Source organism: Stigmatopora argus, chromosome 8, assembly GCF_051989625.1.
Source record: "Stigmatopora argus isolate UIUO_Sarg chromosome 8, RoL_Sarg_1.0, whole genome shotgun sequence".
In the NCBI taxonomy this organism is placed as follows: Eukaryota; Metazoa; Chordata; class Actinopteri; order Syngnathiformes; family Syngnathidae; genus Stigmatopora; species Stigmatopora argus.
The window spans coordinates 200001-223579 of record NC_135394.1 but is presented as its reverse complement, the minus strand read 5'-3'; the positions used below and the strand labels follow the sequence as shown (position 1 = coordinate 223579).

The 23579-nt window shown below is 45.8% G+C and overlaps 50 non-coding genes and 5 pseudogenes across 50 annotated transcripts in view; all 55 read right to left on the bottom strand.

The window, feature by feature from the left end:
• Positions 1 to 30: 30 nt before the first annotated feature.
• On the bottom strand, positions 31 to 149 carry LOC144080021 (5S ribosomal RNA). Its single transcript, XR_013302064.1, has one exon. It is a non-coding gene; the product is annotated as a 5S ribosomal RNA (ribosomal RNA).
• Positions 150 to 465: 316 nt separating this feature from the next.
• LOC144080413 (5S ribosomal RNA) lies at positions 466 to 584 on the bottom strand. The gene has a single exon (XR_013302444.1). It is a non-coding gene; the product is annotated as a 5S ribosomal RNA (ribosomal RNA).
• A 316-nt stretch (positions 585 to 900) lies between these two features.
• LOC144080020 (5S ribosomal RNA) lies at positions 901 to 1019 on the bottom strand. The gene has a single exon (XR_013302063.1). It is a non-coding gene; the product is annotated as a 5S ribosomal RNA (ribosomal RNA).
• A 316-nt stretch (positions 1020 to 1335) lies between these two features.
• LOC144079879 (5S ribosomal RNA) lies at positions 1336 to 1454 on the bottom strand. The gene has a single exon (XR_013301927.1). It is a non-coding gene; the product is annotated as a 5S ribosomal RNA (ribosomal RNA).
• A 316-nt stretch (positions 1455 to 1770) lies between these two features.
• Positions 1771 to 1889, bottom strand: LOC144080019 (5S ribosomal RNA). The gene has a single exon (XR_013302062.1). It is a non-coding gene; the product is annotated as a 5S ribosomal RNA (ribosomal RNA).
• A 316-nt stretch (positions 1890 to 2205) lies between these two features.
• On the bottom strand, positions 2206 to 2324 carry LOC144080027 (5S ribosomal RNA). Its single transcript, XR_013302070.1, has one exon. It is a non-coding gene; the product is annotated as a 5S ribosomal RNA (ribosomal RNA).
• Positions 2325 to 2662: 338 nt separating this feature from the next.
• On the bottom strand, positions 2663 to 2781 carry LOC144080153 (5S ribosomal RNA). The gene has a single exon (XR_013302193.1). It is a non-coding gene; the product is annotated as a 5S ribosomal RNA (ribosomal RNA).
• A 316-nt stretch (positions 2782 to 3097) lies between these two features.
• LOC144080126 (5S ribosomal RNA) lies at positions 3098 to 3216 on the bottom strand. Its single transcript, XR_013302166.1, has one exon. It is a non-coding gene; the product is annotated as a 5S ribosomal RNA (ribosomal RNA).
• Positions 3217 to 3531: 315 nt separating this feature from the next.
• On the bottom strand, positions 3532 to 3650 carry LOC144079533 (5S ribosomal RNA). Its single transcript, XR_013301592.1, has one exon. It is a non-coding gene; the product is annotated as a 5S ribosomal RNA (ribosomal RNA).
• A 316-nt stretch (positions 3651 to 3966) lies between these two features.
• On the bottom strand, positions 3967 to 4085 carry LOC144080455 (5S ribosomal RNA). The gene has a single exon (XR_013302485.1). It is a non-coding gene; the product is annotated as a 5S ribosomal RNA (ribosomal RNA).
• Positions 4086 to 4401: 316 nt separating this feature from the next.
• On the bottom strand, positions 4402 to 4520 carry LOC144079796 (5S ribosomal RNA). Its single transcript, XR_013301848.1, has one exon. It is a non-coding gene; the product is annotated as a 5S ribosomal RNA (ribosomal RNA).
• Positions 4521 to 4836: 316 nt separating this feature from the next.
• LOC144079741 (5S ribosomal RNA) lies at positions 4837 to 4955 on the bottom strand. The gene has a single exon (XR_013301796.1). It is a non-coding gene; the product is annotated as a 5S ribosomal RNA (ribosomal RNA).
• Positions 4956 to 5271: 316 nt separating this feature from the next.
• LOC144080068 (5S ribosomal RNA) lies at positions 5272 to 5390 on the bottom strand. The gene has a single exon (XR_013302108.1). It is a non-coding gene; the product is annotated as a 5S ribosomal RNA (ribosomal RNA).
• Positions 5391 to 5706: 316 nt separating this feature from the next.
• LOC144080227 (5S ribosomal RNA) lies at positions 5707 to 5825 on the bottom strand. The gene has a single exon (XR_013302265.1). It is a non-coding gene; the product is annotated as a 5S ribosomal RNA (ribosomal RNA).
• Positions 5826 to 6141: 316 nt separating this feature from the next.
• On the bottom strand, positions 6142 to 6260 carry LOC144080011 (5S ribosomal RNA). Its single transcript, XR_013302054.1, has one exon. It is a non-coding gene; the product is annotated as a 5S ribosomal RNA (ribosomal RNA).
• A 315-nt stretch (positions 6261 to 6575) lies between these two features.
• On the bottom strand, positions 6576 to 6694 carry LOC144079531 (5S ribosomal RNA). The gene has a single exon (XR_013301591.1). It is a non-coding gene; the product is annotated as a 5S ribosomal RNA (ribosomal RNA).
• A 316-nt stretch (positions 6695 to 7010) lies between these two features.
• LOC144080454 (5S ribosomal RNA) lies at positions 7011 to 7129 on the bottom strand. Its single transcript, XR_013302484.1, has one exon. It is a non-coding gene; the product is annotated as a 5S ribosomal RNA (ribosomal RNA).
• A 316-nt stretch (positions 7130 to 7445) lies between these two features.
• Positions 7446 to 7564, bottom strand: LOC144079784 (5S ribosomal RNA). Its single transcript, XR_013301836.1, has one exon. It is a non-coding gene; the product is annotated as a 5S ribosomal RNA (ribosomal RNA).
• Positions 7565 to 7880: 316 nt separating this feature from the next.
• On the bottom strand, positions 7881 to 7999 carry LOC144079740 (5S ribosomal RNA). Its single transcript, XR_013301795.1, has one exon. It is a non-coding gene; the product is annotated as a 5S ribosomal RNA (ribosomal RNA).
• Positions 8000 to 8315: 316 nt separating this feature from the next.
• Positions 8316 to 8434, bottom strand: LOC144080067 (5S ribosomal RNA). Its single transcript, XR_013302107.1, has one exon. It is a non-coding gene; the product is annotated as a 5S ribosomal RNA (ribosomal RNA).
• Positions 8435 to 8750: 316 nt separating this feature from the next.
• Positions 8751 to 8869, bottom strand: LOC144080518 (5S ribosomal RNA). Its single transcript, XR_013302545.1, has one exon. It is a non-coding gene; the product is annotated as a 5S ribosomal RNA (ribosomal RNA).
• Positions 8870 to 9185: 316 nt separating this feature from the next.
• LOC144080590 (5S ribosomal RNA) lies at positions 9186 to 9304 on the bottom strand. The gene has a single exon (XR_013302612.1). It is a non-coding gene; the product is annotated as a 5S ribosomal RNA (ribosomal RNA).
• A 316-nt stretch (positions 9305 to 9620) lies between these two features.
• On the bottom strand, positions 9621 to 9739 carry LOC144079514 (5S ribosomal RNA). The gene has a single exon (XR_013301575.1). It is a non-coding gene; the product is annotated as a 5S ribosomal RNA (ribosomal RNA).
• A 316-nt stretch (positions 9740 to 10055) lies between these two features.
• Positions 10056 to 10174, bottom strand: LOC144079939 (5S ribosomal RNA). The gene has a single exon (XR_013301986.1). It is a non-coding gene; the product is annotated as a 5S ribosomal RNA (ribosomal RNA).
• Positions 10175 to 10490: 316 nt separating this feature from the next.
• On the bottom strand, positions 10491 to 10609 carry LOC144080598 (5S ribosomal RNA). Its single transcript, XR_013302620.1, has one exon. It is a non-coding gene; the product is annotated as a 5S ribosomal RNA (ribosomal RNA).
• A 316-nt stretch (positions 10610 to 10925) lies between these two features.
• Positions 10926 to 11044, bottom strand: LOC144079942 (5S ribosomal RNA). Its single transcript, XR_013301989.1, has one exon. It is a non-coding gene; the product is annotated as a 5S ribosomal RNA (ribosomal RNA).
• Positions 11045 to 11360: 316 nt separating this feature from the next.
• LOC144080237 (5S ribosomal RNA) lies at positions 11361 to 11479 on the bottom strand. The gene has a single exon (XR_013302274.1). It is a non-coding gene; the product is annotated as a 5S ribosomal RNA (ribosomal RNA).
• A 316-nt stretch (positions 11480 to 11795) lies between these two features.
• On the bottom strand, positions 11796 to 11914 carry LOC144080594 (5S ribosomal RNA). The gene has a single exon (XR_013302616.1). It is a non-coding gene; the product is annotated as a 5S ribosomal RNA (ribosomal RNA).
• Positions 11915 to 12230: 316 nt separating this feature from the next.
• On the bottom strand, positions 12231 to 12349 carry LOC144080659 (5S ribosomal RNA; annotated as a pseudogene).
• A 316-nt stretch (positions 12350 to 12665) lies between these two features.
• On the bottom strand, positions 12666 to 12784 carry LOC144079909 (5S ribosomal RNA). Its single transcript, XR_013301957.1, has one exon. It is a non-coding gene; the product is annotated as a 5S ribosomal RNA (ribosomal RNA).
• Positions 12785 to 13100: 316 nt separating this feature from the next.
• Positions 13101 to 13219, bottom strand: LOC144080171 (5S ribosomal RNA). The gene has a single exon (XR_013302211.1). It is a non-coding gene; the product is annotated as a 5S ribosomal RNA (ribosomal RNA).
• A 316-nt stretch (positions 13220 to 13535) lies between these two features.
• On the bottom strand, positions 13536 to 13654 carry LOC144079571 (5S ribosomal RNA). The gene has a single exon (XR_013301630.1). It is a non-coding gene; the product is annotated as a 5S ribosomal RNA (ribosomal RNA).
• Positions 13655 to 13970: 316 nt separating this feature from the next.
• On the bottom strand, positions 13971 to 14089 carry LOC144080556 (5S ribosomal RNA). The gene has a single exon (XR_013302580.1). It is a non-coding gene; the product is annotated as a 5S ribosomal RNA (ribosomal RNA).
• Positions 14090 to 14405: 316 nt separating this feature from the next.
• On the bottom strand, positions 14406 to 14524 carry LOC144079750 (5S ribosomal RNA). The gene has a single exon (XR_013301805.1). It is a non-coding gene; the product is annotated as a 5S ribosomal RNA (ribosomal RNA).
• Positions 14525 to 14840: 316 nt separating this feature from the next.
• On the bottom strand, positions 14841 to 14959 carry LOC144081030 (5S ribosomal RNA). The gene has a single exon (XR_013302866.1). It is a non-coding gene; the product is annotated as a 5S ribosomal RNA (ribosomal RNA).
• A 316-nt stretch (positions 14960 to 15275) lies between these two features.
• Positions 15276 to 15394, bottom strand: LOC144080180 (5S ribosomal RNA). The gene has a single exon (XR_013302220.1). It is a non-coding gene; the product is annotated as a 5S ribosomal RNA (ribosomal RNA).
• A 316-nt stretch (positions 15395 to 15710) lies between these two features.
• On the bottom strand, positions 15711 to 15829 carry LOC144080733 (5S ribosomal RNA; annotated as a pseudogene).
• Positions 15830 to 16145: 316 nt separating this feature from the next.
• On the bottom strand, positions 16146 to 16264 carry LOC144079513 (5S ribosomal RNA). Its single transcript, XR_013301574.1, has one exon. It is a non-coding gene; the product is annotated as a 5S ribosomal RNA (ribosomal RNA).
• Positions 16265 to 16580: 316 nt separating this feature from the next.
• On the bottom strand, positions 16581 to 16699 carry LOC144081029 (5S ribosomal RNA). The gene has a single exon (XR_013302865.1). It is a non-coding gene; the product is annotated as a 5S ribosomal RNA (ribosomal RNA).
• Positions 16700 to 17015: 316 nt separating this feature from the next.
• On the bottom strand, positions 17016 to 17134 carry LOC144080179 (5S ribosomal RNA). The gene has a single exon (XR_013302219.1). It is a non-coding gene; the product is annotated as a 5S ribosomal RNA (ribosomal RNA).
• Positions 17135 to 17450: 316 nt separating this feature from the next.
• Positions 17451 to 17569, bottom strand: LOC144080732 (5S ribosomal RNA; annotated as a pseudogene).
• A 316-nt stretch (positions 17570 to 17885) lies between these two features.
• LOC144079512 (5S ribosomal RNA) lies at positions 17886 to 18004 on the bottom strand. Its single transcript, XR_013301573.1, has one exon. It is a non-coding gene; the product is annotated as a 5S ribosomal RNA (ribosomal RNA).
• Positions 18005 to 18320: 316 nt separating this feature from the next.
• LOC144079570 (5S ribosomal RNA) lies at positions 18321 to 18439 on the bottom strand. Its single transcript, XR_013301629.1, has one exon. It is a non-coding gene; the product is annotated as a 5S ribosomal RNA (ribosomal RNA).
• A 316-nt stretch (positions 18440 to 18755) lies between these two features.
• LOC144080555 (5S ribosomal RNA) lies at positions 18756 to 18874 on the bottom strand. Its single transcript, XR_013302579.1, has one exon. It is a non-coding gene; the product is annotated as a 5S ribosomal RNA (ribosomal RNA).
• Positions 18875 to 19190: 316 nt separating this feature from the next.
• Positions 19191 to 19309, bottom strand: LOC144079749 (5S ribosomal RNA). The gene has a single exon (XR_013301804.1). It is a non-coding gene; the product is annotated as a 5S ribosomal RNA (ribosomal RNA).
• A 316-nt stretch (positions 19310 to 19625) lies between these two features.
• Positions 19626 to 19744, bottom strand: LOC144080285 (5S ribosomal RNA). The gene has a single exon (XR_013302322.1). It is a non-coding gene; the product is annotated as a 5S ribosomal RNA (ribosomal RNA).
• A 316-nt stretch (positions 19745 to 20060) lies between these two features.
• On the bottom strand, positions 20061 to 20179 carry LOC144080731 (5S ribosomal RNA; annotated as a pseudogene).
• A 316-nt stretch (positions 20180 to 20495) lies between these two features.
• Positions 20496 to 20614, bottom strand: LOC144080327 (5S ribosomal RNA). The gene has a single exon (XR_013302362.1). It is a non-coding gene; the product is annotated as a 5S ribosomal RNA (ribosomal RNA).
• Positions 20615 to 20930: 316 nt separating this feature from the next.
• LOC144080554 (5S ribosomal RNA) lies at positions 20931 to 21049 on the bottom strand. The gene has a single exon (XR_013302578.1). It is a non-coding gene; the product is annotated as a 5S ribosomal RNA (ribosomal RNA).
• Positions 21050 to 21365: 316 nt separating this feature from the next.
• On the bottom strand, positions 21366 to 21484 carry LOC144079662 (5S ribosomal RNA). The gene has a single exon (XR_013301719.1). It is a non-coding gene; the product is annotated as a 5S ribosomal RNA (ribosomal RNA).
• Positions 21485 to 21800: 316 nt separating this feature from the next.
• Positions 21801 to 21919, bottom strand: LOC144079826 (5S ribosomal RNA). Its single transcript, XR_013301877.1, has one exon. It is a non-coding gene; the product is annotated as a 5S ribosomal RNA (ribosomal RNA).
• Positions 21920 to 22235: 316 nt separating this feature from the next.
• LOC144080779 (5S ribosomal RNA) lies at positions 22236 to 22354 on the bottom strand (annotated as a pseudogene).
• A 316-nt stretch (positions 22355 to 22670) lies between these two features.
• On the bottom strand, positions 22671 to 22789 carry LOC144080383 (5S ribosomal RNA). Its single transcript, XR_013302414.1, has one exon. It is a non-coding gene; the product is annotated as a 5S ribosomal RNA (ribosomal RNA).
• A 316-nt stretch (positions 22790 to 23105) lies between these two features.
• LOC144080125 (5S ribosomal RNA) lies at positions 23106 to 23224 on the bottom strand. The gene has a single exon (XR_013302164.1). It is a non-coding gene; the product is annotated as a 5S ribosomal RNA (ribosomal RNA).
• Positions 23225 to 23540: 316 nt separating this feature from the next.
• The window catches only part of LOC144080096 (5S ribosomal RNA), a 119-nt gene continuing 80 nt past the window's right edge, over positions 23541 to 23579 (bottom strand). The window contains exon 1 of the ribosomal RNA XR_013302136.1: positions 23541 to 23579. This exon is cut by the window's right edge and continues 80 nt beyond it. This is a non-coding gene — a ribosomal RNA (5S ribosomal RNA).

Sequence of the window (23579 nt, the reverse complement as noted above, 5' to 3'; positions counted from 1 at the left end):
CATGAAATGTCGAAAATGGTTTTGACAAGATGCTTACAGCACCTGGTATTCCCAAGCGGTCTCCCATCCAGGTACTAACCAGGCCCAACCCTGCTTAGCATCCAAGATCAGACGAGATCGGGCGTTTTCAGGGTAGTATGGCCGTGAGCAACATTGTCGCTGAACAAATCCCCTTTGGAAATCCGAACGGTCCATAGTCTTGCATGTGGATCGTGTATTTGGATATTTGGATCGGGTGTGGAGGGTGAGGGGTCCTCTTTGGAGAACCCTTCGTTAAAGGAGTCGACTTTGTTGTCGCTTGCTCTTCTTTTGCTTTATTACTTCTACAACTACGGGAATGAAGATTATCAGAAGGAGAGCTTCAATAAAATGTTGTGAGATGTGCAGAGGAGGGAAGTCTTTCATGATTTAGGAGGTCAAAAGTAGCTGAACATCCATGAAATGTCGAAAATGGTTTTGACAAGATGCTTACAGCACCTGGTATTCCCAAGCGGTCTCCCATCCAGGTTCTAACTAGGCCTAACCCTGCTTAGCTTCCGAGATCAGACGAGATCGGGCGTTTTCAGGGTAGTATGGCCGTGAGCAACATTGGCGCTGAACAAATCCCCTTTGGAAATCCGAACGGTCCATAGTCTTGCATGTGGATCGTGTATTTGGATATTTGGATCCGGTGTGGAGGGTGAGTGGTCCTCTTTGGAGAACCCTTCGTTAAAGGAGTCGACTTTGTTGCCGCTTGCTCTTCTTTTGCTTTATTACTTCTACAACTACGGGAATGAAGATTATCAGAAGGAGAGCTTCAATAAAATGTTGTGAGATGTGCAGAGGAGGGAAGTCTTTCATGATTTAGGAGGTCAAAAGGAGATGAACATCCATGAAATGTCGAAAATGGTTTTGACAAGATGCTTACAGCACCTGGTATTCCCAAGCGGTCTCCCATCCAGGTACTAACCAGGCCCAACCCTGCTTAGCATCCAAGATCAGACGAGATCGGGCGTTTTCAGGGTAGTATGGCCGTGAGCAACATTGTCGCTGAACAAATCCCCTTTGGAAATCCGAACGGTCCATAGTCTTGCATGTGGATCGTGTATTTGGATATTTGGATCGGGTGTGGAGGGTGAGGGGTCCTCTTTGGAGAACCCTTCGTTAAAGGAGTCGACTTTGTTGTCGCTTGCTCTTCTTTTGCTTTATTACTTCTACAACTACGGGAATGAAGATTATCAGAAGGAGAGCTTCAATAAAATGTTGTGAGATGTGCAGAGGAGGGAAGTCTTTCATGATTTAGGAGGTCAAAAGTAGCTGAACATCCATGAAATGTCGAAAATGGTTTTGACAAGATGCTTACAGCACCTGGTATTCCCAAGCGGTCTCCCATCCAGGTTCTAACCAGGCCTAACCCTGCTTAGCTTCCGAGATCAGACGAGATCGGGCGTTTTCAGGGTAGTATGGCCGTGAGCAACATTGGCGCTGAACAAATCCCCTTTGGAAATCCGAACGGTCCATAGTCTTGCATGTGGATCGTGTATTTGGATATTTGGATCCGGTGTGGAGGGTGAGTGGTCCTCTTTGGAGAACCCTTCGTTAAAGGAGTCGACTTTGTTGCCGCTTGCTCTTCTTTTGCTTTATTACTTCTACAACTACGGGAATGAAGATTATCAGAAGGAGAGCTTCAATAAAATGTTGTGAGATGTGCAGAGGAGGGAAGTCTTTCATGATTTAGGAGGTCAAAAGGAGATGAACATCCATGAAATGTCGAAAATGGTTTTGACAAGATGCTTACAGCACCTGGTATTCCCAAGCGGTCTCCCATCCAGGTACTAACCAGGCCCAACCCTGCTTAGCATCCAAGATCAGACGAGATCGGGCGTTTTCAGGGTAGTATGGCCGTGAGCAACATTGTCGCTGAACAAATCCCCTTTGGAAATCCGAACGGTCCATAGTCTTGCATGTGGATCGTGTATTTGGATATTTGGATCGGGTGTGGAGGGTGAGGGGTCCTCTTTGGAGAACCCTTCGTTAAAGGAGTCGACTTTGTTGTCGCTTGCTCTTCTTTTGCTTTATTACTTCTACAACTACGGGAATGAAGATTATCAGAAGGAGAGCTTCAATAAAATGTTGTGAGATGTGCAGAGGAGGGAAGTCTTTCATGATTTAGGAGGTCAAAAGGAGATGAACATCCATGAAATGTCGAAAATGGTTTTGACAAGATGCTTACAGCACCTGGTATTCCCAAGCGGTCTCCCATCCAGGTACTAACCAGGCCCAACCCTGCTTAGCTTCCGAGATCAGACGAGATCTGGCGTTTTCAGGGTAGTATGGCCGTGAGAAACATTGTCTCTGAACAAATCCCCTTTGGAAAACCGAACGGTCCATAGTCTTGCATGTGGATAGTGTATTTGGATATTTGGATCGTGTATTTGGATATTTGGATCGGGTGTGGAGGGTGAGGGGTCCTCTTTGGAGAACCCTTTCGTTAAAGGAGTCGACTTTGTTGCCGCTTGCTCTTCTTTTGCTTTATTACTTCTACAACTACGGGAATGAAGATTATCAGAAGGAGAGCTTCAATAAAATGTTGTGAGATGTGCAGAGGAGGGAAGTCTTTCATGATTTAGGAGGTCAAAAGGAGATGAACATCCATGAAATGTTGAAAATGGTTTTGACAAGATGCTTATAGCACCTGGTATTCCCAAGCGGTCTCCCATCCAGGTACTAACCAGGCCCAACCCTGCTTAGCTTCCGAGATCAGACGAGATCGGGCGTTTTCAGTGTAGTATGGCCGTGAGCAACAATGTCGCTGAACAAATCCCCTTTGGAAATCCGAACGGTCCATAGTCTTGCATGTGGATCGTGTATTTGGATATTTGGATCGGGTGTGGAGGGTGAGGGGTCCTCTTTGGAGAACCCTTCGTTAAAGGAGTTGACTTTGTTGCCGCTTGCTCTTCTTTTGCTTTATTACTTCTACAACTACGGGAATGAAGATTATCAGAAGGAGAGCTTCAATAAAATGTTGTGAGATGTGCAGAGGAGGGAAGTCTTTCATGATTTAGGAGGTCAAAAGTAGATGAACATCCATGAAATGTCGAAAATGGTTTTGACAAGATGCTTACAGCACCTGGTATTCCCAAGCGGTCTCCCATCCAGGTACTAACCAGGCCTAACCCTGCTTAGCTTCCGAGATCAGACGAGATCGGGCGTTTTCAGGGTAGTATGGCCGTGAGCAACATTATCGCTGAACAAATCCCCTTTGGAAATCCGAACGGTCCATAGTCTTGCATGTGGATCGTGTATTTGGATATTTGGATCGGGTGTGGAGGGTGAGGGTCCTCTTTGGAGAACCCTTCGTTAAAGGAGTCGACTTTGTTGCCGCTTGCTCTTCTTTTGCTTTATTACTTCTACAACTACGGGAATGAAGATTATCAGAAGGAGAGCTTCAATAAAATGTTGTGAGATGTGCAGAGGAGGGAAGTCTTTCATGATTTAGGAGGTCAAAAGGAGATGAACATCCATGAAATGTCGAAAATGGTTTTGACAAGATGCTTACAGCACCTGGTATTCCCAAGCGGTCTCCCATCCAGGTACTAACCAGGCCCAACCCTGCTTAGCATCCGAGATCAGACGAGATCGGGCGTTTTCAGGGTAGTATGGCCGTGAGCAACATTGTCGCTGAACAAATCCCCTTTGGAAATCCGAACGGTCCATAGTCTTGCATGTGGATCGTGTATTTGGATATTTGGATCGGGTGTGGAGGGTGAGGGGTCCTCTTTGGAGAACCCTTCGTTAAAGGAGTCGACTTTGTTGCCGCTTGCTCTTCTTTTGCTTTATTATTTCTACAACTACGGGAATGAAGATTATCAGAAGGAGAGCTTCAATAAAATGTTGTGAGATGTGCAGAGGAGGGAAGTCTTTCATGATTTAGGAGGTCAAAAGTAGCTGAACATCCATGAAATGTCGAAAATGGTTTTGACAAGATGCTTACAGCACCTGGTATTCCCAAGCGGTCTCCCATCCAGGTTCTAACCAGGCCTAACCCTGCTTAGCTTCCGAGATCAGACGAGATCGGGCGTTTTCAGGGTAGTATGTCCGTGAGCAACATTGTCGCTGAACAAATCCCCTTTGGAAATCCGAACGGTCCATAGTCTTGCATGTGGATCGTGTATTTGGATATTTGGATCCGGTGTGGAGGGTGAGTGGTCCTCTTTGGAGAACCCTTCGTTAAAGGAGTCGACTTTGTTGCCGCTTGCTCTTCTTTTGCTTTATTACTTCTACAACTACGGGAATGAAGATTATCAGAAGGAGAGCTTCAATAAAATGTTGTGAGATGTGCAGAGGAGGGAAGTCTTTCATGATTTAGGAGGTCAAAAGGAGATGAACATCCATGAAATGTCGAAAATGGTTTTGACAAGATGCTTACAGCACCTGGTATTCCCAAGCGGTCTCCCATCCAGGTACTAACCAGGCCCAACCCTGCTTAGCTTCCGAGATCAGACGAGATCGGGCGTTTTCAGGGTAGTATGGCCGTGAGCAACATTGTCGCTGAACAAATCCCCTTTGGAAATCCGAACGGTCCATAGTCTTGCATGTGGATCGTGTATTTGGATATTTGGATCCGGTGTGGAGGGTGAGTGGTCCTCTTTGGAGAACCCTTCGTTAAAGGAGTCGACTTTGTTGCCGCTTGCTCTTCTTTTGCTTTATTACTTCTACAACTACGGGAATGAAGATTATCAGAAGGAGAGCTTCAATAAAATGTTGTGAGATGTGCAGAGGAGGGAAGTCTTTCATGATTTAGGAGGTCAAAAGGAGATGAACATCCATGAAATGTCGAAAATGGTTTTGACAAGATGCTTACAGCACCTGGTATTCCCAAGCGGTCTCTCATCCAGGTACTAACCAGGCCCAACCCTGCTTAGCTTCCGAGATCAGACGAGATCGGGCGTTTTCAGGGTAGTATGGCCGTGAGCAACATTGTCGCTGAACAAATCCCCTTTGAAAATCCGAACGGTCCATAGTCTTGCATGTGGATCGTGTATTTGGATATTTCGATCGGGTGTGGAGGGTGAGGGGTCCTCTTTGGAGAACACTTCGTTAAAGGAGTCGACTTTGTTGCCGCTTGCTCTTCTTTTGCTTTATTACTTCTACAACTACGGGAATGAAGATTATCAGAAGGAGAGCTTCAATAAAATGTTGTGAGATGTGCAGAGGAGGGAAGTCTTTCATGATTTAGGAGGTCAAAAGGAGATGAACATCCATGAAATGTCGAAAATGGTTTTGACAAGATGCTTACAGCACCTGGTATTCCCAAGCGGTCTCCCATCCAGGTACTAACCAAGCCCAACCCTGCATAGCTTCCGAGATCAGACGAGATCGGGCGTTTTCAGGGTAGTATGGCCGTGAGCAACATTGTCGCTGAACAAATCCCCTTTGGAAATCAGAACAGTCCATAGTCTTGCATGTGGATCGTGTATTTGGATATTTGGATCCGGTGTGGAGGGTGAGTGGTCCTCTTTGGAGAACCCTTCGTTAAAGGAGTCGACTTTGTTGCCGCTTGCTCTTCTTTTGCTTTATTACTTCTACAACTACGGGAATGAAGATTATCAGAAGGAGAGCTTCAATAAAATGTTGTGAGATGTGCAGAGGAGGGAAGTCTTTCACGATTTAGGAGGTCAAAAGGAGATGAACATCCATGAAATGTCGAAAATGGTTTTGACAAGATGCTTACAGCACCTGGTATTCCCAAGCGGTCTCCCATCCAGGTACTAACCAGGCCCAACCCTGCTTAGCTTCCGAGATCAGACGAGATCTGGCGTTTTGAGGGTAGTATGGCCGTGAGCAACATTGTCTCTGAACAAATCCCCTTTGGAAATCCGAAGGGTCCATAGTCTTGCATGTGGATCGTGTATTTGGATATTTGGATCCGGTGTGGAGGGTGAGTGGTCCTCTTTGGAGAACCCTTCGTTAAAGGAGTCGACTTTGTTGCCGCTTGCTCTTCTTTTGCTTTATTACTTCTACAACTACGGGAATGAAGATTATCAGAAGGAGAGCTTCAATAAAATGTTGTGAGATGTGCAGAGGAGGGAAGTCTTTCATGATTTAGGAGGTCAAAAGTAGATGAACATCCATGAAATGTCGAAAATGGTTTTGACAAGATGCTTACAGCACCTGGTATTCCCAAGCGGTCTCCCATCCAGGTACTAACCAGGCCTAACCCTGCTTAGCTTCCGAGATCAGACGAGATCGGGCGTTTTCAGGGTAGTATGGCCGTGAGCAACATTATCGCTGAACAAATCCCCTTTGGAAATCCGAACGGTCCATAGTCTTGCATGTGGATCGTGTATTTGGATATTTGGATCGGGTGTGGAGGGTGAGGGTCCTCTTTGGAGAACCCTTCGTTAAAGGAGTCGACTTTGTTGCCGCTTGCTCTTCTTTTGCTTTATTACTTCTACAACTACGGGAATGAAGATTATCAGAAGGAGAGCTTCAATAAAATGTTGTGAGATGTGCAGAGGAGGGAAGTCTTTCATGATTTAGGAGGTCAAAAGGAGATGAACATCCATGAAATGTCGAAAATGGTTTTGACAAGATGCTTACAGCACCTGGTATTCCCAAGCGGTCTCCCATCCAGGTACTAACCAGGCCCAACCCTGCTTAGCATCCGAGATCAGACGAGATCGGGCGTTTTCAGGGTAGTATGGCCGTGAGCAACATTGTCGCTGAACAAATCCCCTTTGGAAATCCGAACGGTCCATAGTCTTGCATGTGGATCGTGTATTTGGATATTTGGATCGGGTGTGGAGGGTGAGGGGTCCTCTTTGGAGAACCCTTCGTTAAAGGAGTCGACTTTGTTGCCGCTTGCTCTTCTTTTGCTTTATTATTTCTACAACTACGGGAATGAAGATTATCAGAAGGAGAGCTTCAATAAAATGTTGTGAGATGTGCAGAGGAGGGAAGTCTTTCATGATTTAGGAGGTCAAAAGTAGCTGAACATCCATGAAATGTCGAAAATGGTTTTGACAAGATGCTTACAGCACCTGGTATTCCCAAGCGGTCTCCCATCCAGGTTCTAACCAGGCCTAACCCTGCTTAGCTTCCGAGATCAGACGAGATCGGGCGTTTTCAGGGTAGTATGTCCGTGAGCAACATTGTCGCTGAACAAATCCCCTTTGGAAATCCGAACGGTCCATAGTCTTGCATGTGGATCGTGTATTTGGATATTTGGATCCGGTGTGGAGGGTGAGTGGTCCTCTTTGGAGAACCCTTCGTTAAAGGAGTCGACTTTGTTGCCGCTTGCTCTTCTTTTGCTTTATTACTTCTACAACTACGGGAATGAAGATTATCAGAAGGAGAGCTTCAATAAAATGTTGTGAGATGTGCAGAGGAGGGAAGTCTTTCATGATTTAGGAGGTCAAAAGGAGATGAACATCCATGAAATGTCGAAAATGGTTTTGACAAGATGCTTACAGCACCTGGTATTCCCAAGCGGTCTCCCATCCAGGTACTAACCAGGCCCAACCCTGCTTAGCTTCCGAGATCAGACGAGATCGGGCGTTTTCAGGGTAGTATGGCCGTGAGCAACATTGTCGCTGAACAAATCCCCTTTGGAAATCCGAACGGTCCATAGTCTTGCATGTGGATCGTGTATTTGGATATTTGGATCCGGTGTGGAGGGTGAGTGGTCCTCTTTGGAGAACCCTTCGTTAAAGGAGTCGACTTTGTTGCCGCTTGCTCTTCTTTTGCTTTATTACTTCTACAACTACGGGAATGAAGATTATCAGAAGGAGAGCTTCAATAAAATGTTGTGAGATGTGCAGAGGAGGGAAGTCTTTCATGATTTAGGAGGTCAAAAGGAGATGAACATCCATGAAATGTCGAAAATGGTTTTGACAAGATGCTTACAGCACCTGGTATTCCCAAGCGGTCTCTCATCCAGGTACTAACCAGGCCCAACCCTGCTTAGCTTCCGAGATCAGACGAGATCGGGCGTTTTCAGGGTAGTATGGCCGTGAGCAACATTGTCGCTGAACAAATCCCCTTTGAAAATCCGAACGGTCCATAGTCTTGCATGTGGATCGTGTATTTGGATATTTCGATCGGGTGTGGAGGGTGAGGGGTCCTCTTTGGAGAACACTTCGTTAAAGGAGTCGACTTTGTTGCCGCTTGCTCTTCTTTTGCTTTATTACTTCTACAACTACGGGAATGAAGATTATCAGAAGGAGAGCTTCAATAAAATGTTGTGAGATGTGCAGAGGAGGGAAGTCTTTCATGATTTAGGAGGTCAAAAGGAGATGAACATCCATGAAATGTCGAAAATGGTTTTGACAAGATGCTTACAGCACCTGGTATTCCCAAGCGGTCTCCCATCCAGGTACTAACCAAGCCCAACCCTGCATAGCTTCCGAGATCAGACGAGATCGGGCGTTTTCAGGGTAGTATGGCCGTGAGCAACATTGTCGCTGAACAAATCCCCTTTGGAAATCAGAACAGTCCATAGTCTTGCATGTGGATCGTGTATTTGGATATTTGGATCCGGTGTGGAGGGTGAGTGGTCCTCTTTGGAGAACCCTTCGTTAAAGGAGTCGACTTTGTTGCCGCTTGCTCTTCTTTTGCTTTATTACTTCTACAACTACGGGAATGAAGATTATCAGAAGGAGAGCTTCAATAAAATGTTGTGAGATGTGCAGAGGAGGGAAGTCTTTCACGATTTAGGAGGTCAAAAGGAGATGAACATCCATGAAATGTCGAAAATGGTTTTGACAAGATGCTTACAGCACCTGGTATTCCCAAGCAGTCTCCCATCCAGGTACTAACCAGGCCCAACCCTGCTTAGCTTCCGAGATCAGACGAGATCTGGCGTTTTGAGGGTAGTATGGCCGTGAGCAACATTGTCTCTGAACAAATCCCCTTTGGAAATCCGAAGGGTCCATAGTCTTGCATGTGGATCGTGTATTTGGATATTTGGATCCGGTGTGGAGGGTGAGTGGTCCTCTTTGGAGAACCCTTCGTTAAAGGAGTCGACTTTGTTGCCGCTTGCTCTTCTTTTGCTTTATTACTTCTACAACTACGGGAATGAAGATTATCAGAAGGAGAGCTTCAATAAAATGTTGTGAGATGTGCAGAGGAGGGAAGTCTTTCATGATTTAGGAGGTCAAAAGTAGCTGAACATCCATGAAATGTCGAAAATGGTTTTGACAAGATGCTTACAGCACCTGGTATTCCCAAGCGGTCTCCCATCCAGGTTCTAACCAGGCCTAACCCTGCTTAGCTTCCGAGATCAGACGAGATCAGGCGTTTTCAGGGTAGTATGTCCGTGAGCAACATTGTCGCTGAACAAATCCCCTTTGGAAATCCGAACGGTCCATAGTCTTGCATGTGGATCGTGTATTTGGATATTTGGATCCGGTGTGGAGGGTGAGTGGTCCTCTTTGGAGAACCCTTCGTTAAAGGAGTCGACTTTGTTGCCGCTTGCTCTTCTTTTGCTTTATTACTTCTACAACTACGGGAATGAAGATTATCAGAAGGAGAGCTTCAATAAAATGTTGTGAGATGTGCAGAGGAGGGAAGTCTTTCATGATTTAGGAGGTCAAAAGGAGATGAACATCCATGAAATGTCGAAAATGGTTTTGACAAGATGCTTACAGCACCTGGTATTCCCAAGCGGTCTCCCATCCAGGTACTAACCAGGCCCAACCCTGCTTAGCTTCCAAGATCAGACGAGATCGGGCGTTTTCAGGGTAGTATGGCCGTGAGCAACATTGTCGCTGAACAAATCCCCTTTGGAAATCCGAACGGTCCATAGTCTTGCATGTGGATCGTGTATTTGGATATTTGGATCCGGTGTGGAGGGTGAGTGGTCCTCTTTGGAGAACCCTTCGTTAAAGGAGTCGACTTTGTTGCCGCTTGCTCTTCTTTTGCTTTATTACTTCTACAACTACGGGAATGAAGATTATCAGAAGGAGAGCTTCAATAAAATGTTGTGAGATGTGCAGAGGAGGGAAGTCTTTCATGATTTAGGAGGTCAAAAGGAGATGAACATCCATGAAATGTCGAAAATTGTTTTGACAAGATGCTTACAGCACCTGGTATTCCCAAGCGGTCTTCCATCCAGGTACTAACCAGGCCCAACCCTGCTTAGCTTCCGAGATCAGACGAGATCGGACGTTTTCAGGGTAGTATGGCCGTGAGCAACATTGTCGCTAAACAAATCCCCTTTGGAAATCCGGACGGTCCATAGTCTTGCATGTGGATCCTGTATTTGGATATTTGGATCCGGTGTGGAGGGTGAGTGGTCCTCTTTGGAGAACCCTTCGTTAAAGGAGTCGACTTTGTTGCCGCTTGCTCTTCTTTTGCTTTATTACTTCTACAACTACGGGAATGAAGATTATCAGAAGGAGAGCTTCAATAAAATGTTGTGAGATGTGCAGAGGAGGGAAGTCTTTCATGATTTAGGAGGTCAAAAGGAGATGAACATCCATGAAATGTCGAAAATGGTTTTGACAAGATGCTTACAGCACCTGGTATTCCCAAGCGGTCTCCCATCCAGGTACTAACCAGGCCCAACCCTGCTTAGCTTCCGAGATCAGTCGAGCTCGGAAGTTATCAGGGTAGTATGGCCGTGAGCAACATTGTCGCTGAACAAATCCCCTTTGGAAATCCGAACGGTCCATAGTCTTGCATGTGGATCGTGTATTTGGATATTTGGATCCGGTGTGGAGGGTGAGTGGTCCTCTTTGGAGAACCCTTCGTTAAAGGAGTCGACTTTGTTGCCGCTTGCTCTTCTTTTGCTTTATTACTTCTACAACTACGGGAATGAAGATTATCAGAAGGAGAGCTTCAATAAAATGTTGTGAGATGTGCAGAGGAGGGAAGTCTTTCATGATTTAGGAGGTCAAAAGGAGATGAACATCCATGAAATGTCGAAAATGGTTTTGACAAGATGCTTACAGCACCTGGTATTCCCAAGCGGTCTCCCATCAAGGTACTAACCAGGCCCAACCCTGCTTAGCTTCCGAGATCAGACGAGATCGGGCGTTTTCAGGGTATTATGGCCGTGAGCAACATTGTCGCTGAACAATTCCCCTTTGGAAATCCTAACGGTCCATAGTCTTGCATGTGGATCGTGTATTTGGATATTTGGATCCGGTGTGGAGGGTGAGTAGTCCTCTTTGGAGAACCCTTCGTTAAAGGAGTCGACTTTGTTGCCGCTTGCTCTTCTTTTGCTTTATTAATTCTACAACTACGGGAATGAAGATTATCAGAAGGAGAGCTTCAATAAAATGTTGTGAGATGTGCAGAGGAGGGGAGTCTTTCATGATTTAGGAGGTCAAAAGGAGATGAACATCCATGAAATGTCGAAAATGGTTTTGACAGGATGCTTACAGCACCTGGTATTCCCAAGCAGTCTCCCATCCAGGTACTAACCAGGCCCAACCCTGCTTAGCTTCCAAGATCAGACGAGATCGGGCGTTTTCAGAGTAGTATGGCCGTGAGCAACATTGTCGCTGAACAAATCCCCTTTGGAAATCCGAACGGTCCATAGTCTTGCATGTGGATCGTGTATTTGGATATTTGGATCCGGTGTGGAGGGTGAGTGGTCCTCTTTGGAGAACCCTTCGTTAAAGGAGTCGACTTTGTTGCCGCTTGCTCTTCTTTTGCTTTATTACTTCTACAACTACGGGAATGAAGATTATCAGAAGGAGAGCTTCAATAAAATGTTGTGAGATGTGCAGAGGAGGGAAGTCTTTCATGATTTAGGAGGTCAAAAGGAGATGAACATCCATGAAATGTCGAAAATGGTTTTGACAAGATGCTTACAGCACCTGGTATTCCCAAGCGGTCTCCAATCCAGGTACTAACCAGGCCCAACCCTGCTCAGCTTCCGAGATCAGACGAGATCGGGCGTTTTCAGAGTAGTATGGCCGTGAGCAACATTGTCGCTGAACAAATCCCCTTTGGAAATCCGAACGGTCCATAGTCTTGCATGTGGATCGTGTATTTGGATATTTGGATCCGGTGTGGAGGGTGAGTGGTCCTCTTTGGAGAACCCTTCGTTAAAGGAGTCGACTTTGTTGCCGCTTGCTCTTCTTTTGCTTTATTACTTCTACAACTACGGGAATGAAGATTATCAGAAGGAGAGCTTCAATAAAATGTTGTGAGATGTGCAGAGGAGGGAAGTCTTTCATGATTTAGGAGGTCAAAAGGAGATGAACATCCATGAAATGTCGAAAATGGTTTTGACAAGATGCTTACAGCACCTGGTATTCCCAAGCGATCTCCAATCCAGGTACTAACCAGGCCCAACCCTGCTCAGCTTCCGAGATCAGACGAGATCGGGCGTTTTCAGGGTAGTATGGCTGTGAGCAACATTGTCGCTGAACAAATCCCCTTTGGAAATCCGAACGGTCCATAGTCTTGCATGTGGATCGTGTATTTGGATATTTGGATCCGGTGTGGCGGGTGAGGGGTCCTCTTTGGAGAACCCTTCGTTAAAGGAGTCGACTTTGTTGCCGCTTGCTCTTCTTTTGCTTTATTACTTCTACAACTACGGGAATGAAGATTATCAGAAGGAGAGCTTCAATAAAATGTTGTGAGATGTGCAGAGGAGGGAAGTCTTTCATGATTTAGGAGGTCAAAAGGAGATGAACATCCATGAAATGTCGAAAATGGTTTTGACAAGATGCTTACAGCACCTGGTATTCCCAAGTGGTCTTCCATCCAGGTACTAACCAGGCCCAACCCTGCTTAGCTTCCAAGATCAGACGAGATCGGGCGTTTTCAGGGTAGTATGGCCGTGAGCAACATTGTCGCTAAACAAATCCCCTTTGGAAATCCGAACGGTCCATAGTCTTGCATGTGGATCGTGTATTTGGATATTTGGATCCGGTGTGGAGGGTGAGTGGTCCTCTTTGGAGAACCCTTCGTTAAAGGAGTCGACTTTGTTGCCGCTTGCTCTTCTTTTGCTTTATTACTTCTACAACTACGGGAATGAAGATTATCAGAAGGAGAGCTTCAATAAAATGTTGTGAGATGTGCAGAGGAGGGAAGTCTTTCATGATTTAGGAGGTCAAAAGGAGATGAACATCCATGAAATGTCGAAAATGGTTTTGACAAGATGCTTACAGCACCTGGTATTCCCAAGCGGTCTCCCATCCAGGTACTAACCAGGCCCAACCCTGCTTAGCTTCCGAGATCAGACGAGCTCGGAAGTTTTCAGGGTAGTATGGCCGTGAGCAACATTGTCGCTGAACAAATCCCCTTTGGAAATCCGAACGGTCCATAGTTTTGCATGTGGATCGTGTATTTGGATATTTGGATCGGGTGTGGAGGGTGAGGGGTCCTCTTTGGAGAACCCTTCGTTAAAGGAGTCGACTTTGTTGCCGCTTGCTCTTCTTTTGCTTTATTACTTCTACAACTACGGGAATGAAGATTATCAGAAGGAGAGCTTCAATAAAATGTTGTGAGATGTGCAGAGGAGGGAAGTCTTTCATGATTTAGGAGGTCAAAAGGAGATGAACATCCATGAAATGTCGAAAATGGTTTTGACAAGATGCTTACAGCACCTGGTATTCCCAAGCGGTCTCCCATCCAGGTACTAACCAGGCCCAACCCTGCTTAGCTTCCGAGATCAGACGAGATCGGGCATTTTCAGGGTAGTATGGCCATGAGCAACATTGTCGCTGAACAAATCCCCTTTGGAAATCCGAACGGTCCATAGTCTTGCATGTGGATCGTGTATTTGGATATTTGGATCGGGTGTGGAGGGTGAGGGGTCCTCTTTGGAGAACCCTTCGTTAAAGGAGTCGACTTTGTTGCCGCTTGCTCTTCTTTTGCTTTATTACTTCTACAACTACAGGAATGAAGATTATCAGAAGGAGAGCTTCAATAAAATGTTTTGAGATGTGCAGAGGAGGGAAGTCTTTCATGATTTAGGAGGTCAAAAGGAGATGAACATCCATGAAATGTCGAAAATGGTTTTGACAAGATGCTTACAGCACCTGGTATTCCCAAGCTGTCTCCCATCCAGGTACTAACCAGGCCCAACCCTGCTTAGCTTCCGAGATCAGACGAGATCAGGCGTTTTCAGGGTAGTACGGCCGTGAGCAACATTGTCGCTGAACAAATCCCCTTTGGAAATCCGAACGGTCCATAGTCTTGCATGTGGATCGTGTATTTGGATATTTGGATCGGGTGTGGAGGGTGAGGGGTCCTCTTTGGAGAACCCTTCGTTAAAGGAGTCGACTTTGTTGCCGCTTGCTCTTCTTTTGCTTTATTACTTCTACAACTACGGGAATGAAGATTATCAGAAGGAGAGCTTCAATAAAATGTTGTGAGATGTGCAGAGGAGGGAAGTCTTTCATGATTTAGGAGGTCAAAAGGAGATGAACATCCATGAAATGTCGAAAATGGTTTTGACAAGATGCTTACAGCACCTGGTATTCCCAAGCGGTCTCCCATCCAGGTACTAACCAGGCCCAACCCTGCTTAGATTCCGAGATCAGACGAGATCGGGCGTTTTCAGGGTAGTATGGCCGTGAGCAACATTGTCGCTGAACAAATCCCCTTTGGAAACCCGAACGGTCCATAGTCTTGCATGTGGATCGTGTATTTGGATATTTGGATCGGGTGTGGAGGGTGTGGGGTCCTCTTTGGAGAACCCTTCGTTAAAGGAGTCGACTTTGTTGCCGCTTGCTCTTCTTTTGCTTTATTACTTCTACAACTACGGGAATGAAGATTATCAGAAGGAGAGCTTCAATAAAATGTTGTGAGATGTGCAGAGGAGGGAAGTCTTTCATGATTTATGAGGTCAAAAGGAGATGAACATCCATGAAATGTCAAAAATGGTTTTGACAAGATGCTTACAGCACCTGGTATTCCCAAGCGGTCTCCCATCCAGGTACTAACCAGGCCCAACCCTGCTTAGCTTCCGAGATCAGACGAGATCAGGCGTTTTCAGGGTAGTATGGCCGTGAGCAACATTGTCACTAAACAAATCCCCTTTGGAAATCCAAACGGTCCATAGTCTTGCATGTGGATCGTGTATTTGGATATTTGGATCCGGTGTGGAGGGTGAGTGGTCCTCTTTGGAGAACCCTTCGTTAAAGGAGTCGACTTTGTTGCCGCTTGCTCTTCTTTTGCTTTATTACTTCTACAACTACGGGAATGAAGATTATCAGAAGGAGAGCTTCAATAAAATGTTGTGAGATGTGCAGAGGAGGGAAGTCTTTCATGATTTAGGAGGTCAAAAGGAGATGAACATCCATGAAATGTCGAAAATGGTTTTGACAAGATGCTTACAGCACCTGGTATTCCCAAGCGGTCTCCCATCCAGGTACTAAACAGGCCCAACCCTGCTTAGCTTCCGAGATCAGACGAGATCGGGCGTTTTCAGGGTATTATGGCCGTGAGCAACATTGTCGCTGAACAAATCCCCTTTGGAAATCCTAACGGTCCATAGTCTTGCATGTGGATCGTGTATTTGGATATTTGGATCCGGTGTGGAGGGTGAGTAGTCCTCTTTGGAGAACCCTTCGTTAAAGGAGTCGACTTTGTTGCCGCTTGCTCTTCTTTTGCTTTATTAATTCTACAACTACGGGAATGAAGATTATCAGAAGGAGAGCTTCAATAAAATGTTGTGAGATGTGCAGAGGAGGGAAGTCTTTCATGATTTAGGAGGTCAAAAGGAGATGAACATCCATGAAATGTCGAAAATGGTTTTGACAAGATACTTACAGCACCTGGTATTCCCAAGCGGTCTCCCATCCAGGTACTAACCAGGCCCAACCCTGCTTAGCTTCCGAGATCAGACGCGCGCGGAAGTTTTCAGGGTAGTATGGCCGTGAGCAACATTGTCGCTGAACAAATCCCCTTTGGAAATCCGAACGGTCCATAGTCTTGCATGTGGATCGTGTATTTGGATATTTGGATCCGGTGTGGAGGGTGAGTGGTCCTCTTTGGAGAACCCTTCGTTAAAGGAGTCGACTTTGTTGCCGCTTGCTCTTCTTTTGCTTTATTACTTCTACAACTACGGGAATGAAGATTATCAGAAGGAGAGCTTCAATAAAATGTTGTGAGATGTGCAGAGGAGGGAAGTCTTTCATGATTTAGGAGGTCAAAAGGAGATGAACATCCATGAAATGTCGAAAATGGTTTTGACAAGATGCTTACAGCACCTGGTATTCCCAAGCGGTCTCCCATCCAGGTACTAACCAGGCCCAACCCTGCTTAGCTTCCAAGATCAGACGAGATCGGGCGTTTTCAGGGTAGTATGGCCGTGAGCAACATTGTCGCTGAACAAATCCCCTTTGGAAATCCGAACGGTCCATAGTCTTGCATGTGGATCGTGTATTTGGATATTTGGATCGGGTGTGGAGGGTGTGGGGTCCTCTTTGGAGAACCCTTCGTTAAAGGAGTCGACTTTGTTGCCGCTTGCTCTTCTTTTGCTTTATTACTTCTACAACTACGGGAATGAAGATTATCAGAAGGAGAGCTTCAATAAAATGTTGTGAGATGTGCAGAGGAGGGAAGTCTTTCATGATTTATGAGGTCAAAAGGAGATGAACATCCATGAAATGTCAAAAATGGTTTTGACAAGATGCTTACAGCACCTGGTATTCCCAAGCGGTCTCCCATCCAGGTACTAACCAGGCCCAACCCTGCTTAGCTTCCGAGATCAGACGAGATCAGGCGTTTTCAGGGTAGTATGGCCGTGAGCAACATTGTCGCTAAACAAATCCCCTTTGGAAATCCAAACGGTCCATAGTCTTGCATGTGGATCGTGTATTTGGATATTTGGATCCGGTGTGGAGGGTGAGTGGTCCTCTTTGGAGAACCCTTCGTTAAAGGAGTCGACTTTGTTGCCGCTTGCTCTTCTTTTGCTTTATTACTTCTACAACTACGGGAATGAAGATTATCAGAAGGAGAGCTTCAATAAAATGTTGTGAGATGTGCAGAGGAGGGAAGTCTTTCATGATTTAGGAGGTCAAAAGGAGATGAACATCCATGAAATGTCGAAAATGGTTTTGACAAGATGCTTACAGCACCTGGTATTCCCAAGCGGTCTCCCATCCAGGTACTAAACAGGCCCAACCCTGCTTAGCTTCCGAGATCAGACGAGATCGGGCGTTTTCAGGGTATTATGGCCGTGAGCAACATTGTCGCTGAACAAATCCCCTTTGGAAATCCTAACGGTCCATAGTCTTGCATGTGGATCGTGTATTTGGATATTTGGATCCGGTGTGGAGGGTGAGTAGTCCTCTTTGGAGAACCCTTCGTTAAAGGAGTCGACTTTGTTGCCGCTTGCTCTTCTTTTGCTTTATTAATTCTACAACTACGGGAATGAAGATTATCAGAAGGAGAGCTTCAATAAAATGTTGTGAGATGTGCAGAGGAGGGAAGTCTTTCATGATTTAGGAGGTCAAAAGGAGATGAACATCCATGAAATGTCGAAAATGGTTTTGACAAGATACTTACAGCACCTGGTATTCCCAAGCGGTCTCCCATCCAGGTACTAACCAGGCCCAACCCTGCTTAGCTTCCGAGATCAGACGCGCGCGGAAGTTTTCAGGGTAGTATGGCCGTGAGCAACATTGTCGCTGAACAAATCCCCTTTGGAAATCCGAACGGTCCATAGTCTTGCATGTGGATCGTGTATTTGGATATTTGGATCCGGTGTGGAGGGTGAGTGGTCCTCTTTGGAGAACCCTTCGTTAAAGGAGTCGACTTTGTTGCCGCTTGCTCTTCTTTTGCTTTATTACTTCTACAACTACGGGAATGAAGATTATCAGAAGGAGAGCTTCAATAAAATGTTGTGAGATGTGCAGAGGAGGGAAGTCTTTCATGATTTAGGAGGTCAAAAGGAGATGAACATCCATGAAATGTCGAAAATGGTTTTGACAAGATGCTTACAGCACCTGGTATTCCCAAGCGGTCTCCCATCCAGGTACTAACCAGGCCCAACCCTGCTTAGCTTCCAAGATCAGACGAGATCGGGCGTTTTCAGGGTAGTATGGCCGTGAGCAACATTGTCGCTGAACAAATCCCCTTTGGAAATCCGAACGGTCCATAGTCTTGCATGTGGATCGTGTATTTGGATATTTGGATCGGGTGTGGAGGGTGAGGGGTCCTCTTTGGAGAACCCTTCGTTAAAGGAGTCGACTTTGTTGCCGCTTGCTCTTCTTTTGCTTTATTACTTCTACAACTACGGGAATGAAGATTATCAGAAGGAGAGCTTCAATAAAATGTTGTGAGATGTGCAGAGGAGGGAAGTCTTTCATGATTTAGGAGGTCAAAAGGAGATGAACATCCATGAAATGTCGAAAATGGTTTTGACAAGATGCTTACAGCACCTGGTATTCCCAAGCGGTCTCCCATCCAGGTACTAACCAGGCCCAACCCTGCTTAGCTTCCGAGATCAGACGAGATCGGGCATTTTCAGGGTAGTATGGCCATGAGCAACATTGTCGCTGAACAAATCCCCTTTGGAAATCCGAACGGTCCATAGTCTTGCATGTGGATCGTGTATTTGGATATTTGGATCGGGTGTGGAGGGTGAGGGGTCCTCTTTGGAGAACCCTTCGTTAAAGGAGTCGACTTTGTTGCCGCTTGCTCTTCTTTTGCTTTATTACTTCTACAACTACAGGAATGAAGATTATCAGAAGGAGAGCTTCAATAAAATGTTTTGAGATGTGCAGAGGAGGGAAGTCTTTCATGATTTAGGAGGTCAAAAGGAGATGAACATCCATGAAATGTCGAAAATGGTTTTGACAAGATGCTTACAGCACCTGGTATTCCCAAGCTGTCTCCCATCCAGGTACTAACCAGGCCCAACCCTGCTTAGCTTCCGAGATCAGACGAGATCAGGCGTTTTCAGGGTAGTACGGCCGTGAGCAACATTGTCGCTGAACAAATCCCCTTTGGAAATCCGAACGGTCCATAGTCTTGCATGTGGATCGTGTATTTGGATATTTGGTTCGGGTGTGGAGGGTGAGGGGTCCTCTTTGGAGAACCCTTCGTTAAAGGAGTCGACTTTGTTGCCGCTTGCTCTTCTTTTGCTTTATTACTTCTACAACTACGGGAATGAAGATTATCAGAAGGAGAGCTTCAATAAAATGTTGTGAGATGTGCAGAGGAGGGAAGTCTTTCATGATTTAGGAGGTCAAAAGGAGATGAACATCCATGAAATGTCGAAAATGGTTTTGACAAGATGCTTACAGCACCTGGTATTCCCAAGCGGTCTCCCATCCAGGTACTAACCAGGCCCAACCCTGCTTAGATTCCGAGATCAGACGAGATCGGGCGTTTTCAGGGTAGTATGGCCGTGAGCAACATTGTCGCTGAACAAATCCCCTTTGGAAACCCGAACGGTCCATAGTCTTGCATGTGGATCGTGTATTTGTATATTTGGATCGGGTGTGGAGGGTGTGGGGTCCTCTTTGGAGAACCCTTCGTTAAAGGAGTCGACTTTGTTGCCGCTTGCTCTTCTTTTGCTTTATTACTTCTACAACTACGGGAATGAAGATTATCAGAAGGAGAGCTTCAATAAAATGTTGTGAGATGTGCAGAGGAGGGAAGTCTTTCATGATTTATGAGGTCAAAAGGAGATGAACATCCATGAAATGTCAAAAATGGTTTTGACAAGATGCTTACAGCACCTGGTATTCCCAAGCAGTCTCCCATCCATGTACTAACCAGGCCCAACCCTGCTTAGCTTCCGAGATCAGACGAGATCAGGCGTTTTCAGGGTAGTATGGCCGTGAGCAACATTGTCGCTAAACAAATCCCATTTGGAAATCCGAACGGTCCATAGTCTTGCATGTGGATCGTGTATTTGGATATTTGGATCCGGTGTGGAGGGTGAGTGGTCCTCTTTGGAGAACCCTTCGTTAAAGGAGTCGACTTTGTTGCCGCTTGCTCTTCTTTTGCTTTATTACTTCTACAACTACGGGAATGAAGATTATCAGAAGGAGAGCTTCAATAAAATGTTGTGAGATGTGCAGAGGAGGGAAGTCTTTCATGATTTAGGAGGTCAAAAGGAGATGAACATCCATGAAATGTCGAAAATGGTTTTGACAAGATACTTACAGCACCTGGTATTCCCAAGCGGTCTCCCATCCAGGTACTAACCAGGCCCAACCCTGCTTAGCTTCCGAGATCAGACGCGCGCGGAAGTTTTCAGGGTAGTATGGCCGTGAGCAACATTGTCGCTGAACAAATCCCCTTTGGAAATCCGAACGGTCCATAGTCTTGCATGTGGATCGTGTATTTGGATATTTGGATCCGGTGTGGAGGGTGAGTGGTCCTCTTTGGAGAACCCTTCGTTAAAGGAGTCGACTTTGTTGCCGCTTGCTCTTCTTTTGCTTTATTACTTCTACAACTACGGGAATGAAGATTATCAGAAGGAGAGCTTCAATAAAATGTTGTGAGATGTGCAGAGGAGGGAAGTCTTTCATGATTTAGGAGGTCAAAAGGAGATGAACATCCATGAAATGTCGAAAATGGTTTTGACAAGATGCTTACAGCACCTGGTATTCCCAAGCGACCTCCCATCCAGGTACTAACCAGGCCCAACCCTGCTTAGCTTCCAAGATCAGACGAGATCGGGCGTTTTCAGGGTAGTATGGCCGTGAGCAACATTGTCGCTGAACAAATCCCCTTTGGAAATCCGAACGGTCCTTAGTCTTGCATGTGGATCGTGTATTTGGATATTTGGATCCGGTGTGGAGGGTGAGTGGTCCTCTTTGGAGAACCCTTCGTTAAAGGAGTCGACTTTGTTGCCGCTTGCTCTTCTTTTGCTTTATTAATTCTACAACTATGGGAATGAAGATTATCAGAAGGAGAGCTTCAATAAAATGTTGTGAGATGTGCAGAGGAGGGAAGTCTTTCATGATTTAGGAGGTCAAAAGGAGATGAACATCCATGAAATGTCGAAAATGGTTTTGACAAGATGCTTACAGCACCTGGTATTCCCAAGCTGTCTCCCATCCAGGTACTAACCAGGCCCAACCCTGCTTAGCTTCCGAGATCAGACGAGATCAGGCGTTTTCAGGGTAGTACGGCCGTGAGCAACATTGTCGCTGAACAAATCCCCTTTGGAAATCCGAACGGTCCATAGTCTTGCATGTGGATCGTGTATTTGGATATTTGGATCGGGTGTGGAGGGTGAGGGGTCCTCTTTGGAGAACCCTTCGTTAAAGGAGTCGACTTTGTTGCCGCTTGCTCTTCTTTTGCTTTATTACTTCTACAACTACGGGAATGAAGATTATCAGAAGGAGAGCTTCAATAAAATGTTGTGAGATGTGCAGAGGAGGGAAGTCTTTCATGATTTAGGAGGTCAAAAGGAGATGAACATCCATGAAATGTCGAAAATGGTTTTGACAAGATGCTTACAGCACCTGGTATTCCCAAGCGGTCTCCCATCCAGGTACTAACCAGGCCCAACCCTGCTTAGCTTCTGAGATCAGACGAGATCGGGCGTTTTCAGGGTAGTATGGCCGTGAGCAACATTGTCGCTGAACAAATCCCCTTTGGAAACTCGAACGGTCCATAGTCTTGCATGTGGATCGTGTATTTGGATATTTGGATCGGGTGTGGAGGGTGTGGGGTCCTCTTTGGAGAACCCTTCGTTAAAGGAGTCGACTTTGTTGCCGCTTGCTCTTCTTTTGCTTTATTACTTCTACAACTACGGGAATGAAGATTATCAGAAGGAGAGCTTCAATAAAATGTTGTGAGATGTGCAGAGGAGGGAAGTCTTTCATGATTTAGAAGGTCAAAAGGAGATGAACATCCATGAAATGTCGAAAATGGTTTTGACAAGATGCTTACAGCACCTGGTATTCCCAAGCGGTCTCCCATCCAGGTACTAACCAGGCCCAACCCTGCTTAGCTTCCGAGATCAGACGAGATCGGGCGTTTTCAGGGTATTATGGCCGTGAGCAACATTGTCGCTGAACAAATCCCCTTTGGAAATCCTAACGGTCCATAGTCTTGCATGTGGATCGTGTATTTGGATATTTGGATCCGGTGTGGAGGGTGAGTAGTCCTCTTTGGAGAACCCTTCGTTAAAGGAGTCGACTTTGTTGCCGCTTGCTCTTCTTTTGCTTTATTAATTCTACAACTACGGGAATGAAGATTATCAGAAGGAGAGCTTCAATAAAATGTTGTGAGATGTGCAGAGGAGGGAAGTCTTTCATGATTTAGGAGGTCAAAAGGAGATGAACATCCATGAAATGTCGAAAATGGTTTTGACAAGATACTTACAGCACCTGCTATTCCCAAGCGGTCTCCCATCCAGGTACTAACCAGGCCCAACCCTGCTTAGCTTCCGAGATCAGACGCGCGCGGAAGTTTTCAGGGTAGTATGGCCGTGAGCAACATTGTCGCTGAACAAATCCACTTTGGAAATCCGAACGGTCCATAGTCTTGCATGTGGATCGTGTATTTGGATATTTGGATCCGGTGTGGAGGGTGAGTGGTCCTCTTTGGAGAACCCTTCGTTAAAGGAGTCGACTTTGTTGCCGCTTGCTCTTCTTTTGCTTTATTACTTCTACAACTACGGGAATGAAGATTATCAGAAGGAGAGCTTCAATAAAATGTTGTGAGATGTGCAGAGGAGGGAAGTCTTTCATGATTTAGGAGGTCAAAAGGAGATGAACATCCATGAAATGTCGAAAATGGTTTTGACAAGATGCTTACAGCACCTGGTATTCCCAAGCGGTCTCCCATCCAGGTACTAACCAGGCCGAACCCTGCTTAGCTTCCGAGATCAGACAAGATCGGGCGTTTTCAGGGTAGTATTGCCGTGAGCAACATTGTAGCTGAACAAATCCCCTTTGGAAATCCAAACGGTCCATAGTCTTGCATGTGGATCGTGTATTTGGATATTTGGATCGGGTGTGGAGGGTGAGGGGTCCTCTTTAGAGAACCCTTCGTTAAAGGAGTCGACTTTGTTGCCGCTTGCTCTTCTTTTGCTTTATTACTTCTACAACTACGGGAATGAAGATTATCAGAAGGAGAAATTCAATAAAATGTTGTGAGATGTGCAGAGGAGGGAAGTCTTTCATGATTTAGGAGGTCAAAAGGAGATGAACATCCATGAAATGTCGAAAATGGTTTTGACAAGATGCTTACAGCACCTGGTATTCCCAAGCGGTCTCCCATCCAGGTACTAACCAGGCCCAACCCTGCTTACCTTCCGAGATCAGACGAGATCAGGCGTTTTCAGGGTAGTATGGCCGTGATCAACATTGTCGCTGAACAAATCCCCTTTGGAAATCCGAACGGTCCATAGTCTTGCATGTGGATCGTGTATTTGGATATTTGGATCCGGTGTGGAGGGTGAGTGGTCCTCTTTGGAGAACCCTTCGTTAAAGGAGTCGACTTTGTTGCCGCTTGCTCTTCTTTTGCTTTATTACTTCTACAACTACGGGAATGAAGATTATCAGAAGGAGAGCTTCAATAAAATGTTGTGAGATGTGCAGAGGAGGGAAGTCTTTCATGATTTAGGAGGTCAATAGGAGATGAACATCCATGAAATGTCGAAAATGGTCTTGACAAGATGCTTACAGCACCAGGTATTCCCAAGCAGTCTCCCATCC